We start from the raw sequence: 17,651 nt of genomic DNA, 5'->3' as shown, positions 1-17,651 counted from the left end.
AAAGTCAGTTGGGGCCTGAGCTTAGATGATGAGGGGGCCGGTGGATGTCTCTCCCTCCTAATATACTTAATCTACTTGTTTCATGTAACTTACCTCCTATGTCTACTTAATAAAGTCCTGCTATACCTACGTGCAGCCTGACGCACTTATTGACCCAAGAGCATAACCCAACATTGGCGACGAGGATTGTTGGGGGACTTTGAGATCGTGTGCTGGAGAAATAGGAGTAAGGAAAGAAACAGTAAAGCAAAGCGTGCACCAAGGAAAAAGGAAAATGGAGCAACAGGACGGGCTTAGCAAAGAAGCAGAGTGCCAAAGGAGACATCCACCGGCCACCCCCCGGCCCCAAGGTAAGCGCGCTCCGTGCCAGCGTTGATTTAAGAGGGTCGGTTTTACTTAGGAGTTGTCCTGTCAACCCTCGTATTGACTTGTAACTGGCACTGATGCTGCAGCAGCGCGAAAGGGCTGGGGATCAACAGATCAAGGTGATCAGCGCTTCATAAGGCGGCGGAGTGAAAGCATTGAAAAGCAGCATTAGTGAAGCATTTTAAAGTAATTGTGTTGTGGCATTACCCCAGGAGGAGCTGCATGACTTGTGATAAGTGAGTCTCGAACGCCGGCCTGTGGGAGAGCGTTTTCCGGGGGAGTTTTATGCGGCCCTGAAAGGAGAAGTGGGTGGCCCTCAGCAAAGTTCGTTGGTGCAGAGAGCTCCGTTTCCCTGAGCTGCCCAGTCCGACTGATGACGTAGTGTGGTATGCTGGAGGAGTTAGTGATTGTTGATATGGTGGCTTCGGAGACATTGACATCATGAGAAGCAACGTTCGGTTGCTGCGTAGAAGCGCTGGAAAAAAAAAAAAAAAAAAAGTGAACCTTTCTACGTGCCTGAACGTGACAACGCAGCGTGTGTTTCTTCTTCCGTGATGTGGTTTAGCAGAGCACTGCCATGGGATCTCTTCATTTACTTGCCACCAAAATCATCATATAATATTCATCACGGAAGCGGAGCTCTTTCCTGTGTGTGTGTTTACTATTTTGAAACTATGGAAGGGACCGAGCAGCTGTGGCGTTTTTCTTTTGACTGGGTGATTTGTTTAAGGCGCTCAAAGTTTTCTGGCATTGGTAAAGGCAGCATGCTGCTTGTGAGAAGAGGAATGCAGCACTCTTGGATTGTAAACGGTACTGGAAAAAAAAAAAAACATGTTTTATTGTCGAAGCGCCACATGTCTTTTGAGGAGAAATGTGATATGTGATGATTAGCTGACATATCGGCCCAGTTATTTTTCGTGTCAACAATTAGTGTCAAAGACGCTTTGCTGATTGGGGGAGTTTTCTCTGTTTGAAAAAGAAAAGAGGATATGAATTGCTGTAATGATATCCTAAAGTGTTATTGTGGTATTAATATTGCGAAGAGTTTAAGAGGGTAATTCATAGAATCTCGCAGAAAAGTGTCGCAAGCGGCTGGCGCAGAGTGTCCGCGTGCGATTGACTGCGCCAGGCACGTGCGCTAAAACCGATTTCCGCGCACAGCGTATTCATGGATTTTAGGCTTCCAAACCAGCCGTGGCGCAGAGAATCGCAGCGACCCTGCAGCAGCGCCAGTAACGCCCCCAAGAACGCCCTCGCGCAAGGAAAAGCCATCAAAATCGCTAAATCATCGCAAAGGGCTGCGCTAACCCTGGACCAGTTCACCGGGCTGGCAAACAGCAAACGCCAAGCGGGGAACGTGAATTGCAGGGGTGCGCAGGAAGTTCCACACGCGACTGGCCCCGTGCGAGCAGGGTACGTGTATTACATGGGTGCGCGGGAAGTTCCACACGCGATTCCATCAGGGTACATGTATTCCAGGGGTGCGCGGGAAGTTACACACGCGAATGGGCCAGTGCGAGCAGGGTACGTGTATTCCATGGGTGCGCGGGAAGTTCCACATGCGATTTCATCAGGGTACGTGTATTTCAGGGGTGCGCGGGAAGTTCCACACGCGATTGGCCCAGTGCGAGCAGGGTATGTGTATTTCAGGGTGCGCGGGAAGTTCCACACGCAATAGTCCCAGTGCGAGCAGGGTACGTGTATTTCAGGGGTGCGCGGGAAGTTCCACACGCGATTGTCCCAGTGCGAGCAGGGTACGTGTATTTCAGGGGTGCGCGGGAAGTTGCACACGCGATTTCAGCAGGGAATGTGTATTTCAGGGGTTCTGGGGAGTACTACACGTGAATTGGCCGTGTGGGTCCTCCCAGGTGTACGCTCCACAACCTCCACGGCCCCTGCAGGCAGCCCACACCACGGGGGACTACCCTGCACCCCTGCTCATGTCCCGCAGGCAGCCCATCCACCATGGGCATGCCCCCCAGCCAACCCACATGTCACCTTGCACTACTGATCAACAATGCATGTCTCCCACCACCCCCACCCCCCAGCCACCAGGGGCAGGCTCCAGCAGGCCCCCACACATGTCCCCCTGCACCCCCACCCCCTGCCACCATGGGCAGCCCCCACCAGGCCCCCACTCATGTCTCCCACCACCCCCACCCCCCAGCAGTGCAGGGGCAGCCTCCACCAGGCCCCCACTCATGTCTCCCACCACCCCCACCCCCCAGCCACCAGGGGCAGGCTCCAGCAGGCCCCCACACATGTCCCCCTGCACCCCCACCCCCCAGCATCCAGGGTCACCCTCCAGCAGGCCCCCACTCATGTCCCCCTGCACCCCCACCCCCCAGCATCCAGGGTCACCCTCCACCAGGCCCCCACTCATGTCTCCCACCACCCCCACCCCCCAGCAGTGCAGGGGCAGCCTCCACCAGGCCCCCACTCATGTCTCCCACCACCCCCACCCCCCAGCAGTGCAGGGGCAGCCTCCACCAGGCCCCCACCCATGTCTCCCACCACCCCCACCCCCCAGCCACCAGGGGCAGCCTCCAGCAGGCCCCCACTCATGTCCCCCTGCACCCCCACCCCCCAGAATCCAGGGTCACCCTCCACCAGGCCCCCACTCATGTCTCCCACCACCCCCACCCCCCTGCCACCATGGCCACCCTCCACCAGGCCCCCACTCATGTCTCCCACCACCCCCACCCCCAGCAGTGCAGGGGCAGCCTCCACCAGGCCCCCACTCATGTCTCCCACCACCCCCACCCCCCAGCAGTGCAGGGGCAGCCTCCACCAGGCCCCCACTCATGTCTCCCACCACCCCCACCCCCCAGCAGTGCAGGGGCAGCCTCCACCAGGCCCCCACTCATGTCTCCCACCACCCCCACCCCCCAGCCACCAGGGGCAGCCTCCAGCAGGCCCCCACTCATGTCCCCCTGCACCCCCACCCCCCAGCATCCAGGGTCACCCTCCACCAGGCCCCCACTCATGTCTCCCACCACCCCCACCCCCCAGCCACCAGGGGCAGCCTCCACCAGGCCCCCACCCATGTCTCCCACCACCCCCACCCCCCAGCCACCAGGGGCAGGCTCCAGCAGGCCCCCACACATGTCCCCCTGCACCCCCACCCCCCAGCATCCAGGGTCACCCTCCACCAGGCCCCCACTCATGTCCCCCTGCACCCCCACCCCCCAGCATCCAGGGTCACCCTCCACCAGGCCCCCACTCATGTCTCCCACCACCCCCAGCCACCAGCCACCATGGCCACCCTCCACCAGGCCCCCACCCATGTCTCCCACCACCCCCACCCCCTAGCAGTGCAGGGGCAGCCTCCACCAGGCCCCCACTCATGTCTCCCACCACCCCCACCCCCCAGCAGTGCAGGGGCAGCCTCCACCAGGCCCCCACTCATGTCTACCACCACCCCCACCCCCCAGCAGTGCAGGGGCAGCCTCCAGCAGGCCCCCACTCATGTCTCCCACCACCCCCACCCCCCAGCAGTGCAGGGGCAGCCTCCACCAGGCCCCCACTCATGTCTCCCACCACCCCCACCCCCCAGCCACCAGGGGCAGCCTCCAGCAGGCCCCCACTCATGTCCCCCTGCACCCCCACCCCCCAGCATCCAGGGTCACCCTCCACCAGGCCCCCACTCATGTCTCCCACCACCCCCACCCCCCTGCCACCATGGCCACCCTCCACCAGGCCCCCACTCATGTCTCCCACCACCCCCACCCCCCAGCAGTGCAGGGGCAGCCTCCACCAGGCCCCCACTCATGTCTCCCACCACCCCCACCCCCCAGCAGTGCAGGGGCAGCCTCCACCAGGCCCCCACTCATGTCACCCACCACCCCCACCCCCCAGTAGTGCAGGGGCAGCCTCCACCAGGCCCCCACTCATGTCTCCCACCACCCCCAGCCCCCAGCCACCAGGGGCATCCTCCAGCAGGCCCCCACTCATGTCTCCCACCACCCCCACCCCCCAGCAGTGCAGGGGCAGCCCCCACCAGGTCCTCACAATCCCCAATCATGTGCGTAATGGTCAGCCTCCACAGCCAAAAAGCCCTACCAAGTAACCCATTCACCCACATGGAAATGGAAATCACATGTTACACCCCCAATGTTCATGAAGCTAATGAACCCATGTCTGTCACACACAATGGTTGCAATTGAATGGGAAAACACCCAACATGACATGCATGAAACCAATGAGATGATACCACACAGTGAAGTATGGAAACAAAATTGTATTGAAAAAAATAAAGAATGCTAAAGAAAGAAAACAAACTACAATGTGAATGAGAAAAAAGAAAAGCTGCATGTCCGTATTAAAACACAAAACTGCAAATCAGAATCCAAAAAAATTTAGTCCAAAGTCAAATGTAAAAAAATCTCCATGCAATGAATAACTATGTAAAAAAATACCAAGGGTCCATGAGCCCAACAGAACAAAGGAAACCTACTAAAAAACCTACCTAAAAATCAACTATATACAAAAAGTGGAGCAGTGTCCGTTGACTCCAAATCATAATAAGAAAGAAAGGAAACCTAAAACTAAAGAACTATATACAAAGGCGGCGGGCAAGTCCAGCGGCTCACTCCGTGGTGTCCCGGGCCAGGGCATCATCGAACTCCTGTTCGATGTCCCGGAGGCGGTCCAGTTCCATGGCCCCGAGGGTCCGCAGGGACGACGCCGTGTCCTCCTCCAACCCCCTGCGGATTGCCTCGAGGCACTTGGCCCGCCTCAGGGCCCTCCGCATGGAGTTCTCCGCCCTGACCATTGTGAGCCGCGCCTCTTCCGCCCGCCACCGCTCCGCACCTATGGCGTGGCCCAACCGCTGCCACACGGAAGACACTCTCTGTCCTGGGTCCCCCTGCCCTCCGGCCGATGCTTGCCCCTCCGATGTCGAAAGCCCCGAGCCTTCATGTCTCCCACCATGTTGCTGCTGCTGCTGCTCTGCCTCTGCCCGTGCACTGCCTCCTGCTGCCTGCACATCCTCCGCCGGCTGGGGTGCAGTTGTTGATGTGGCCACCCCTGCTGGACCTCCGACTCCCGACTGTGGCAGGGATGCCTCCTCCACCAGCCTGGCCGCACCGTCAGAGGCAGCTCCACAGGGCACCCAGGTGACTGATGGGTGGGAAGATGGCACAGAGGACGACTGGCGCGTAGGGGGTCCAGTTGAGGAGGGGGTCGGAGCAAGCCCCATCAGACAGCGGAATCCGGCCTGGGTGACCTGTCCCAGCAGGCTGACGTGGTCAACGAGCCATTCGAGATGACGTGCAGTCTCTCCATGAAAAGACTGCAGGTCACCTCGCATGGCCCGTTGACGCAACGCCACACCAGCCAGGACAGGCTCAACCCGGACCTGGATGGCCACGTCCGCAGGCAGAGGAAGGCCAGTTGACCTCAGCTCATCCCCTGCCTGAAAACGGGTCTGGACGTAGGCATCCCTGCTGGTGCAAGATGATGCAGGGACAGGATCGGGGACAGGATTGCACACAGGCACCTCCGCGGCAGCCTGTGCTGCCTCCTGTCCCTGGTCCTGCACTGCACCACTAGCACCAGTGGGATCCCCACCTCCAGACCCCGTCTCTGGTGCTTGCACGGCCTCCTCCTCCACCAAACCCCCCACCAACCTGGATGACTCCGTGCCATCTTCCCCTGTTGGGCCCTGTGGGGTCCCAGCTGCCCCTTCTGCTGCCGAGGAGTCCAACTGCAACCTCCGCCTCTTGGACCTCCCCCCGGCAGCTGCGGCCTGGGACGCGGCACCGGACTCCTCACTCCCCGACGAGATGACAACACGGGAGGGGAGCCGGGCCTTGCGTCTCCGGCTGGCGGTCGGATCCCCGCCGCTGTGCTCCACAGCACCTTCTCCGCCCTCTTCATCAGTTGACGCTGCAGACAGGGAGAAACAAAACACAGGCATCAGGGCACTGTACAATGGACACATACACACATGACAGTTGCACATGAGTGGCATTGGCAAACCTCAGACATGGCATCACAATCCCCAACACACATGTCATTGCAACTCGCACACATGAGCCATACCACAGCCATATCGCAACTGCCACCACCATCCCTACACATACAACAGCATCAGCAGCCAAAGGGGAGCCAGACATCACATGCAACACAGGAAGTGCACCACACATGTACACACACCACCACACTTGCATGCATGTCTACACCTCTGCCAAGTGTCGCACTGTTCAGACGGGCATCCATGTCACATCTGCCAATCAGGCTTCCACATACCGCTGTCACATGCATCCATGTTGCACAACTGTTGCACCCTTGTCAAATACACACACATGCACATGTACACAGTGCTCATACATGCAGCCGAAAAAAACATACATGCCTGACATCACGGACATGTCTACTTACATACACATTCATCCAAACATGTGTGCACGCACAACTGCATTTGCCATGCAAGCCCACACACACAAGCACCATCCATGTCTCACACATTACAGCCCTCGCATGTGTCAGCCCCACGGCCCTGTACACCCCCACCCATACTCGACCCCATACAAACAGATGTGCAACCTGCACAATACCGAATAATCACCACACGCACTGCTCACAATCAGGATGCATGTACACTCACCGCTCGACTCCAGACGGGTCTGCTTCTCTAGGACCTGGACGTGGAGCGCTGGGGATATGCGTTCCAGGACCCCCATCTGTTCTTCCGACAAGTGGCCCCTGCGCCCCTTGGCATCCGCTGCCTTCAAGAGGCGCCGGGCCTTGTTCAGGGTCCTGGACCTGAAGTCCTCCCAGCGCTTCCTGACATGTTGTAAGTCCCGGACTGCCACCCCCTCCGCGTTGATGGCAGTCACGATGTCAGTCCAGATCCGAGTCCATCCTTCCTTGTCGGCGCGGGAACTTCCAAAGAGGGCATCATACTGCCCCAGGACTTGCTCCACCAGGACACCAACTTCGGTGGCACTGAAGCTGGTGCCCCTCTGCCTCTCTGGCCGGGGGTTGTCAGTGGTCACAGATGGTGTTTGCCCCAACATGACAACCCCAGAGGCAGGAGTGGGTGGGCAACTGGGTCCTGGGGCTGGGCTGTGGAGCGATGGAATTCCAGTCGGGAGTCTTCGGTTCCAGCAGGGGTGGTCACAGCAACAGCACCCCTGGCTGATGTGCAGGCAGCAAATGGCAGTGCACGTGGGCAGCAGGCAGTCAGGCAGCAGCAGATGGCAGGTGGGAGCGTGCTCGGGGCTCTGGGGGGCAGTAGTTCGGCCTTCTGGGCAGGAGCGTGGTCTTCCGTGTGCTTACGCGTGGCCAGCTTGATACGGAGTGATTTTGCACGTGAAAATCCTGCACGTCAGCGTGAAAATCGAGGAAAGGCCCTTAGCGCGTAAGCGCGTCAGCACGCATACGCGAATCTATTGGACCAAAGGCCCTCAGCGCGTAAGCGCGTCTGTGACGTGACCCGCACGGGTGTTTCCCACACAGCACGTGATGACAGAGCACACGTGGAAAGACTGCACGTCAGAGTGTCATCGCGTGTGATTGGTGGAAATGGCCCTACACGCAGAAGTGACAAAGCGTGTAATTGGTGGAAATGGCCCTACACGCATAAGTGACAAAGCGTGTAATTGGTGGAAATGGCCCTACACGCATAAGTGACAAAGCGTGTAATTGGTGGAAATGGCCCTAGCGCGTACATGCCGCGTAAGTGACGCTGGACGTGTGGGCCTGTATAAAAGGTACGCGTAGAACACCACTTCCTTGTACGTGCTTTTCGTGGAGAGCGAGTGGGTGAATTTTGTACTTCTTGTCGTTTCACACGCGATTTACTTCACGGCGTTTCAAGTTCGTATTCCCTGTTACCTCTGACAGCTTTTTCTCTTTTTTCTCTTTTACTGGTTTACCTGGGCTTGTTCCCTCAAACAGTGTTCCCTTCTACTGTTGTCCTGTCTCCTCAGACAGCGTACAAATCTTCTTTTGGCGGGGGTGTTGCCAACCAAACGCGCTCCTTTTTCACGCTCTTTTTCCTGGCAGACGGTGAGTCACGCACGTATCTAACATCTGTGCTTGCCCCGTGTGTAGCCTACCCCTTCAGAGGTCATTCTAGGCTGCGTGTGACACGCATACGTTCATTCTTGTGTTACTGGGTGCCACAGCGTAGTGCAGGTTTTTCTTTCTGCACACGTGGTCTAGGAGGGGTTGCATGCACGTCATCTCCCTTTTTTGGGGCTCCTGTGCGTAGCGTGACCCGTCATCTTTCCCCAGGGGTTACAATCAGCCTTGCAAGAGCACTAGGGTACAATTACCATCTGGTACCCAACACCTTTGACCCCCAATTGCCCAGGACAATATTTTACAGCCACTCCCATACGCACATTAACATCAGTGCCATGGCTGGGAGGCGAGGATTCCGTAAGGGTGGCAAAGGTGGAAGAGCCACAAGTGGTGGCCGTGGTGGATCCGGTAGGGGACGTGGTCGTTACTTGCAGGGTGAGCCTGTCCCCCCATGTGTGGAGGACCAGTCAAGGGCACCCATAATCCCCCCCCCTCCCGTTGAGGCTGATGTGGCTGACACCATCCATGCTCAGCCCTTGTTGGACCAGCCCATTGTGGCACCAGACCTGGCTGACTCCATGGCTGACTTCCAGGTCAGCAGGCCTATGACACGTGCGCTGGTGCACGTTGATGTCACCATGCCACATGCATCTGGGGCAGCAAGGTCATCTGCTGCACCAAGTAGGCAGGGCGGAGAGGCTGCAGGGGCAGCTGCGGCTCCATCCACCCCAGCCCTCACACACCCAGCCCGGACAGTGTCGGTCCTAGTCCATGCTGCTGACATTCCCCCTGACACCATCACACTAGAGCCAATGCCTGCACCAACTCCCATGCTGAGTGTGCAATCCCACACTCCTGATACAGAGTCCACCAGGGCTCCTGCCCCTAGTGTCCAGAGCGGCGCAGGACATTCAGGATCACCACCACCTTCCAAGCGGAAGAGGAAGAGTGCTCGTCCGGCACAGGCTGATGCCCCAGACACGGCTACACAGTCCGGCCCGTCCAGGAAGCCCAGCTTCACGGATGACGAACTGAATGCACTTGTCGAGTATGTGTCCGCACATGACAACGAGATGGTCATTGTTGCAGGATCCAAGACCACACCTGCACAACGCCAGGCACACTGGCAGACCGTTGCGGACATCGTAAGTGCCCTTGGAATCGTGAGGCGCACAGCCAATGATTGCTATAAGCGCTGGAATGACCTAAAGCGCAGGGCAAAGAGTAAGCTGGCCTCAAGTCATGCCGCAACTCTAGTGACTGGAGGTGGGTCTCCAGTAGTAGACATGGAACTCACTCAACATGAGTCAGTCGCTGGGACCTACGTCACGGAGGAACAGATCCAAGGCGTGGGAGATTTGGCTGATTACGAGGCATTGTCCGGTGAGTGCACATACATGTGTGTGTCATCCATGTGCATGGTGTGTGTGAGGGCTTCTGTATGTGTGCCAGGTGAGAGTGTGTGCGCCTGAGTCGTATGGGTCAGCCATGTGCTTCATGCAATACATCCTGCGCAGCTGCATTTGGCCATAGCAGTATCCCTTCTGCCAACAGTAGACATCTAGCCCAACTGCACGCCAGTTGCCCTTGAAGTGTCACCTTGCCACAACATTGTTGCTTAATTTTTCACTGTTCATTTAGTCAGATTGTTTGCATTCCACCACTTTTACTAGGCATGTCGCAGTCCTCTAGTCACATGTCTGACATGGCTATGGTAAAGTGGAGTGACTTTGTTACCTGGATATCATATGTTCAAACATGTCCCTGTGCAATTGGACCATTTCGGACTGGCAGCTCCAGGTGAAGAATCTGACCTGTTTGAATTAGAAAAGCTATTACATGTGGGAACTGGACTGAATGAATAGGTGCTGCCCTCCTCTACATCTTCACTCAATAGCAATGGTACATGCCACCTGTGTGATGGCATGTGTGTTTCACCTGGCAATCACAGGCCAATGTGTGATGCCACTGCCAGGCAGCATGCAGAAAATGCATTTATCTTCCATCTTGGTGTCATCAGTGTGTGCCATTTGCCTGCCCTTCATACGCAGTGAGGGTGCATGCATGGGAGGGTTTTAGTCATGTGGGACATGTGTCAAACAAGTACTGGTTCTCTTGCTTCTCAGCCCTCATTGTGTGCCATGGTGCTAATGCCTGTTTCCATTTCTTTGTTTTTATGTCTTTGCAGGGGAAGACGCACCTGATACGGCTGGGGTTGTGGAGATGGTGCAGACCCAGGAGGGGTCCGAGGGCCGACCAACCACCAGTGAGGGATGTGGTGTGGTGGTGGGTGAGAACCCACAAGTGCTGCAGGTCGTGCTCTCAAGGGGTGTCTCTGGCTGCACCTCCCCCGAGCTGTACTCAGGTGTTGATTCGGATGAGACCTACGTGCCGTCGCAGGTGAGTGTTCCAGGGAGGGATTCTGTTCTGTCCCACCCACCTGCACCAGGGTCAGAACCCTCAATGGGGATGTCAGTGTTGGCAGCTACGCCTTTGGTGGTTACGGATGCAGGGTCACACTCCGCGACATCTGATCCTGTTCCTGGGCCAGCAGATCAGAGGGGGAATGCAGTCCTGCAGCCTCAGGCAGTGCCGGCACAGCAAGGCGCAGTTCGCCTTGCCCCAGACAGGTGTGGTGCCCGCCGACATGGTGGCCGTACGCCAACTGGCAATACCGCATGGGAGCAATCCATTTACGGTATGGCAACCCAACAGGCAGCATCATCCGAGATGATGGCTCAGGCCATGGATAGGGTGGCCACTTCCATTGTCCCCCCTGAAAGGCTGATGGAGCGACTACAGCAGGCAACCGACTCCATCTGCCAGTCACACAGGGAGGACATGTTGGGGTCCAACAGGGACAGGCGGGCGGCACTGGCGACTCTGCAGGAGGCCATCTCCATTGAGTCCCAGGGCCACAGGGAAGCCCTGAGGCAGGAGCTCCTTCACCTCAGGACGACTCTTGTTGAGCTTGAGGCTTCAACACACCAAAGGACAGAACAGCAGCTGGAGCGTCTCACCCGTACGCTCTCAGCTGAGATGCAGGCAACGAGGGCGGAGGTCCGGGCATCCCGTGAGTTGTTGCATGGGGACCTCCGCACACTCATCCTCCAGAACCAGACCTACCACACCCGCATGCTTGCAGCCATGGAGGAGCAGACTAGGGCCTTGCGTGGGCTGCCTCCCATAGTGCAACCACCTCCGGATGCAGCTGCACAGGGTGATAATAGCGACAGCAGTGATACTCCCACAATAGGGTAGCCGTGTGGGCCATGAGCCCATGGAGGTGTTTTATTTTCCCAGGATCCACGCAGGTGGGTTCTGGTGTGCATCCTGTCCTCGGACCTCCTGGGTGGCCTCCCCAACCCCCCCGGGCCCATCAATGGCCATTTTTTATTTTTTTTTATTTTTATTTTTATTTTTATTTATTTTATTCCCAATTTTTTTGGGACGATTTGTTGGCTTCCGTGGTTCCTGTGTTTGCATACGCTGCATTGTGGCTGGGCACATGCAGGCTTGTAATGTATTTGGTTCAGATGCTTGGGTTTGAGTCACACACACCCCTCCTGCTTCCCGTTTCCATGGGCTTGCAAAGGGTGTGCCCAAGTGACAGTGAATTACACAGTGACGTTGGACTCCCATGAGCTGTGTGGGCAGTCTGTAGTCAATACTGTGTATACATTCCTAGTGCATATTGCTGTTGTGTTGTACACTGCATGTTGCATTGATGTGTAACTCATCTTCTGTGTCTACCTCCCAATTTGCAGGTCCCTTCCTCATGTCTACACAAGGACCTCTAGTCTGGAGATGGGGTACATGTTGGCAGCAGTGCACCTACAACTCTACATGGCGCCAACACTGCACAGTTGGTAGTGGTGGGAGTGCAGGCATTTCCAGGTGGTGAGACTACTAATATTTAACATTTGTGATGTCATGGTAATGGTAGTACGTGCTCAAGTTTGTTGTTGGTCCGGCATTACTGTGAGCATTTCAGGTGTTGCAAGTTTCTAATAGGGACACTGTACATTGTGACACTAGTGTCATGTTGTGGGGATTACTTTGTTTACCTGCAAATAGCATGACATGGCACGGTGTGTTGTGTGGCGGTGCTGGGGTTGGGTTGGCTGACATGGCACTGTCCTCTTGTTGCATTTTGCAAGTGGGTATTCATTTTAGCTGCTTGAATGTGTAACTTCACAAAACTGCATTGGTGGTGTCTGTGTGGGTAGGGATGCACACATTGTGACACTTCCAGGTGAACAATCTCAGGCTGATATGGTTTTGACGGTTCATTCTCCAGACATTCAGGATCAGTGTCAGGTTGAGTCATCATTGATTGTCAGATGGAATGTGCCAGGGCAGTGTGCACTCCACAGGGGTGTGATTTCTATGTGAAGTAATTAGCCACTAGCTGTGTACGGGCTGCCTCCCCCCGTGCCCTTTCCCCTTCCATGCGCAGCGGCTGTGCATGTGGGTGGGGATGTGGTGCCACCACCATGTCCACGGCCAGGCCCCGGCGTGTTGCAACGTTGTGCAGGACACATGCTGCCACTATGATCCTGCACACTACTGGGGGAGCGTACAACAGCTGCCCGCCAGAACGGTCAAGGGAGCGAAAGCGTGACTTCAGCACTCCGAATGTGTGCTCCACTATGCCCCGGGTTGTAATGTGGGCTGCGTTATATCTTACCTGGGGTGGCGTGGTGGGGTTCCGAATTGGCGTCATCATGTGGGGGCTGAGAGGGTAGGCACTGTCCCCTGTGGAGGTGGTGATTGGTATCATTGGTGGGGTTGTGACCTTGCTCAGTATCTGACATGCATGCATGTGCACTGGCATTCATACTCACCAAGCAGCCATGTATCGCCATGCCGCCCAGCTTCTAGGTCCCGGCTTAGGGTGGACATTCGGTAAGTGAAGCTGTCGTGGGTTGACCCGGGATAGTTGGCATATACTGAGGTGATGATTCCCTTGGCATTACATACTACCAGCACGTTGATGGAATGCCAGTGCTTGCGGTTCCTATAGATGTGCTCAGATGCCCTGGGGGGACGTAGAGCCACATGGGTGCAGTCGATGGCACCTAGCACTTTGGGGAATCGTGCCACAGCGTAAAAATCCAGGGCGGCAGCATGCCTTTCTGCAGGGGTTCTGGGCAGGTATATGTGCCTGCGGACTGATGGGCGTGCAGTGATGATGTTCAAGACCTGGTGTAGGCAGCGTGACTGGGTGGCCTGTGATACACCACCCACAATGGCACTTGTCCGCTGAAATGATCCAGTGGCTAAGAAGTGCAGTACATTGAGGACCTTCTCCAGGGGGCTGAGTGCTTGGGAGCACAGGGTGGGTGATGTGAGGTCATCCTCCCACTCACTCACCAGGTCCAGTATGATGTGTGGTGGAAACCTGTACCTCCCATGCACCTGGTCATCAGGCATCCCGAAAAGGCTGGTTCTGGGTGTGAATATTCTGGCCCTGACTAACCTCCTCCTCCTCCTTTGGTAGGCCACGCCCACTGCTGCTAGGAACGGTATGTTCATCCTGGGTCTGAGCTAGTTATTTTGTTAGCGCGCAAATTAATGCGTTGCGCGTGTTGTAGGCGAGCGTGTGTCCCGCGCACCCCTGAAATCCAGTACCCAGTCCAATAGCGTGTGGAAATTTCCGCGCACCCCGGGATACAGGTACGCTGACGTACTTGCGTGTGTAAGTGTCCGCGCACCCCTGATATACACGTACATAGGCCAATCGCGTGTACGCGCACTTTTGTCCTATTACACGCGATGACACCCTGACGTGCTGTCCAATGACACGCGATGAGACTCTGACGTGCTGTCCAATTACACGCGATTAGACTCTGACGTGCAGTCTTTCCACGTGTGCTCTGTCATCACGTGCTGTGTGGGAAACACCCGTGCGGGTCACGTCACAGACGCGCTTACGCGCTGAGGGCCTTTGGTCCAATAGATTCGCGTATGCGTGCTGACGCGCTTATGCGCTAAGGGCCTTTCCTCGATTTTCACGCTGATGTGCAGGATTTTCACGTGCCAAATCACTCTGTACCAAGCTGGCCACGCGTAAGCACACGGAAAACCACGCTCCTGCCCAGAAGGCCGAACTACTGCCCCCCAGAGCCCCGAGCACGCTCCCACCTGCCATCTGCTGCTGCCTGACTGCCTGCTGCCCACGTGCACTGCCATTTGCTGCCTGCACATCAGCCAGGGGTGCTGTTGCTGTGACCACCCCTGCTGGAACCGAAGACTCCCGACTGGAATTCCATCGCTCCACAGCCCAGCCCCAGGACCCAGTTGCCCACCCACTCCTGCCTCTGGGGTTGTCATGTCGGGGCAAACACCATCTGTGACCACTGACAACCCCCGGCCAGAGAGGCAGAGGGGCACCAGCTTCAGTGCCACCGAAGTTGGTGTCCTGGTGGAGCAAGTCCTGGGGCACTATGATGCCCTCTTTGGAAGTTCCCGCGCCGACAAGGAAGGACGGACTCGGATCTGGACTGACATCGTGACTGCCATCAACGCGGAGGGGGTGGCAGTCCGGGACTTACAACATGTCAGGAAGCGCTGGGAGGACTTCAGGTCCAGGACCCTGAACAAGGCCCGGCGCCTCTTGAAGGCAGCGGATGCCAAGGGGCGCCGGGGCCACTTGTCGGAAGAACAGATGGGGGTCCTGGAACGCATATCCCCAGCGCTCCACGTCCAGGTCCTAGAGAAGCAGACCCGTCTGGAGTCGAGCGGTGAGTGTACATGCATCCTGATTGTGAGCAGTGCGTGTGGTGATTATTCGGTATTGTGCAGGTTGCACATCTGTTTGTATGGGGTCGAGTATGGGTGGGGGTGTACAGGGCCGTGGGGCTGACACATGCGAGGGCTGTAATGTATGAGACATGGATGGTGCTTGTGTGTGTGGGCTTGCATGGCAAATGCAGTTGTGCGTGCACACATGTTTGGATGAATGTGTATGTAAGTAGACATGTCCGTGATGTCAGGCATGTATGTTTTTTTCAGCTGCATGTATGAGCACTGTGTACATGTGCATGTGTGTGTATTTGACAAGGGTGCAACAGTGATGCAACATGGATGCATGTGACAGCGGTATGTGGAAGCCTGATTGGCAGATGTGACATGGATGCCCGTCTGAACAGTGCGACACTTGGCAGAGGTGTAGACATGCATGCAAGTGTGGTGGTGTGTGTACATGTGTGGTGCACTTCCTGTGTTGCATGTGATGTCTGGCTCCCCTTTGGCTGCTGATGCTGTTGTATGTGTAGGGATGGTGGTGGCAGTTGCGATATGGCTGTGGTATGGCTCATGTGTGCGAGTTGCAATGACATGTGTGTTGGGGATTGTGATGCCATGTCTGAGGTTTGCCAATGCCACTCATGTGCATCTGTCATGTGTGTATGTGTCCATTGTACAGTGCCCTGATGCCTGTGTTTTGTTTCTCCCTGTCTGCAGCGTCAACTGATGAAGAGGGCGGAGAAGGTGCTGTGGAGCACAGCGGCGGGGATCCGGCCGCCAGCCGGAGACGCCAGGCCCGGCTCCCCTCCCGTGTTGTCATCTCGTCGGGGAGTGAGGTGTCCGGTGCCGCGTCCCAGGCCGCAGCTGCCGGGGGGAGGTCCAAGCGGCGGAGGTTGCAGTTGGACTCCTCGGCAGCAGAAGGGCCAGCTGGGACCCCACAGGGCCCAACAGGGGGAGATGGCACGGAGTCATCCAGGTTGGTGGGGGGTTTGGTGGAGGAGGAGGCCGTGCAAGCACCAGAGACGGGGTCTGGAGGTGGGGATCCCACTGGTGCTAGTGGTGCAGTGCAGGACCAGGGACAGGAGGCAGCACAGGCCGCCGCGGAGGTGCCTGTGTGCAATCCTGTCCCCGATCCTGTCCCTGCATCATCTTGCACCAGCAGGGATGCCTACGTCCAGACCCGTTTTCAGGCAGGGGATGAGCTGACGTCAACTGGCCTTCCTCTGCCTGCGGACGTGGCCATCCAGGTCCGGGTTGGGCCTGTCCTGGCTGGTGTGGCGTTGCGTCAACGGGCCATGCGAGGTCACCTGCAGTCTTTTCATGGAGAGACTGCACGTCATCTCGAATGGCTCGTTGACCACGTCAGCCTGCTGGGACAGGTCACCCAGGCCGGATTCCTCCGTCTGATGGGGCTTGCTCTGACCCCCTCCTCAACTGGACCCCCTACGCGCCAGTCGTCCTCTGTGCCATCTTCCCACCCATCAGTCACCTGGGTGCCCTGTGGAGCTGCCTCTGACGGTGCGGCCAGGCTGGTGGAGGAGGCATCCCTGCCACAGTCGGGAGTCGGAGGTCCAGCAGGGGTGGCCACATCAACAACTGCACCCCAGCCGGCGAAGGATGTGCAGGCAGCAGGAGGCAGTGCACGGGCAGAGGCAGAGCAGCAGCAACATGGTGGGAGACATGAAGGCTCAGGGCTTTCGACATCGGAGGGGCAGGCATCGGCCGGAGGGCAGGGGGACCCAGGACAGAGAGTGTCTTCCGTGTGGCAGCGGTTGGGCCACGCCATAGGTGCGGAGCGGCGGCGGGCGGAAGAGGCGCGGCTCACAATGGTCAGGGCGGAGAACTCCATGCGGAGGGCCCTGAGGCGGGCCGAGTGCCTCGAGGCAATCCGCAGGGGGTTGGAGGAGGACACGGCGTCGTCCCTGCGGACCCTCGGGGCCATGGAACTGGACCGCCTCCGGGACATCGAACAGGAGTTCGATGATGCCCTGGCCCGGGACACCACGGAGTGAGCCGCTGGACTTGCCCGCCGCCTTTGTATATAGTTCTTTAGCTTTAGGTTTCCTTTCTTTCTTATAATGATTTGGAGTCGACGGACACTGCTCCACTTTTTGTATATAGTTGATTTTTAGGTAGGTTTTTTAGTAGGTTTCCTTTGTTCAGTTGGGCTCATGGACCCTTGGTAGTTTCTTACATAGTTCTTTGTTGCATGGAGATTTTTTACATTTGACTTTGGACGACATTTGTTTGGATTCTGATTTGCATTTTTTTTTGTTTTTATACGGACATGCAGCTTTTTTTTTGTCATCCCCATTGTAGTTTGTTTCCTTTCTTTAGCATTCTTTATTTGTTTAAATACAATTTTGGTTTCCATACTTCACTGTGTGGTATCATCTCATTGGTTTCATGCATGTCATGTTGAGTGTTTTCCCATTCAATTGCAACCATTGTGTGTGACGGACATGGGTTCATTAGCTTCATTAACATTGGGGGTGTAACAT

This window comes from Ambystoma mexicanum, chromosome 5p (assembly GCF_040938575.1).
Source record: "Ambystoma mexicanum isolate Mex_15411 chromosome 5p, UKY_AmexF1_1, whole genome shotgun sequence".
NCBI classification, from domain to species: domain Eukaryota; kingdom Metazoa; phylum Chordata; class Amphibia; order Caudata; family Ambystomatidae; genus Ambystoma; species Ambystoma mexicanum.
This window is presented reverse-complemented; position numbering follows the sequence as displayed.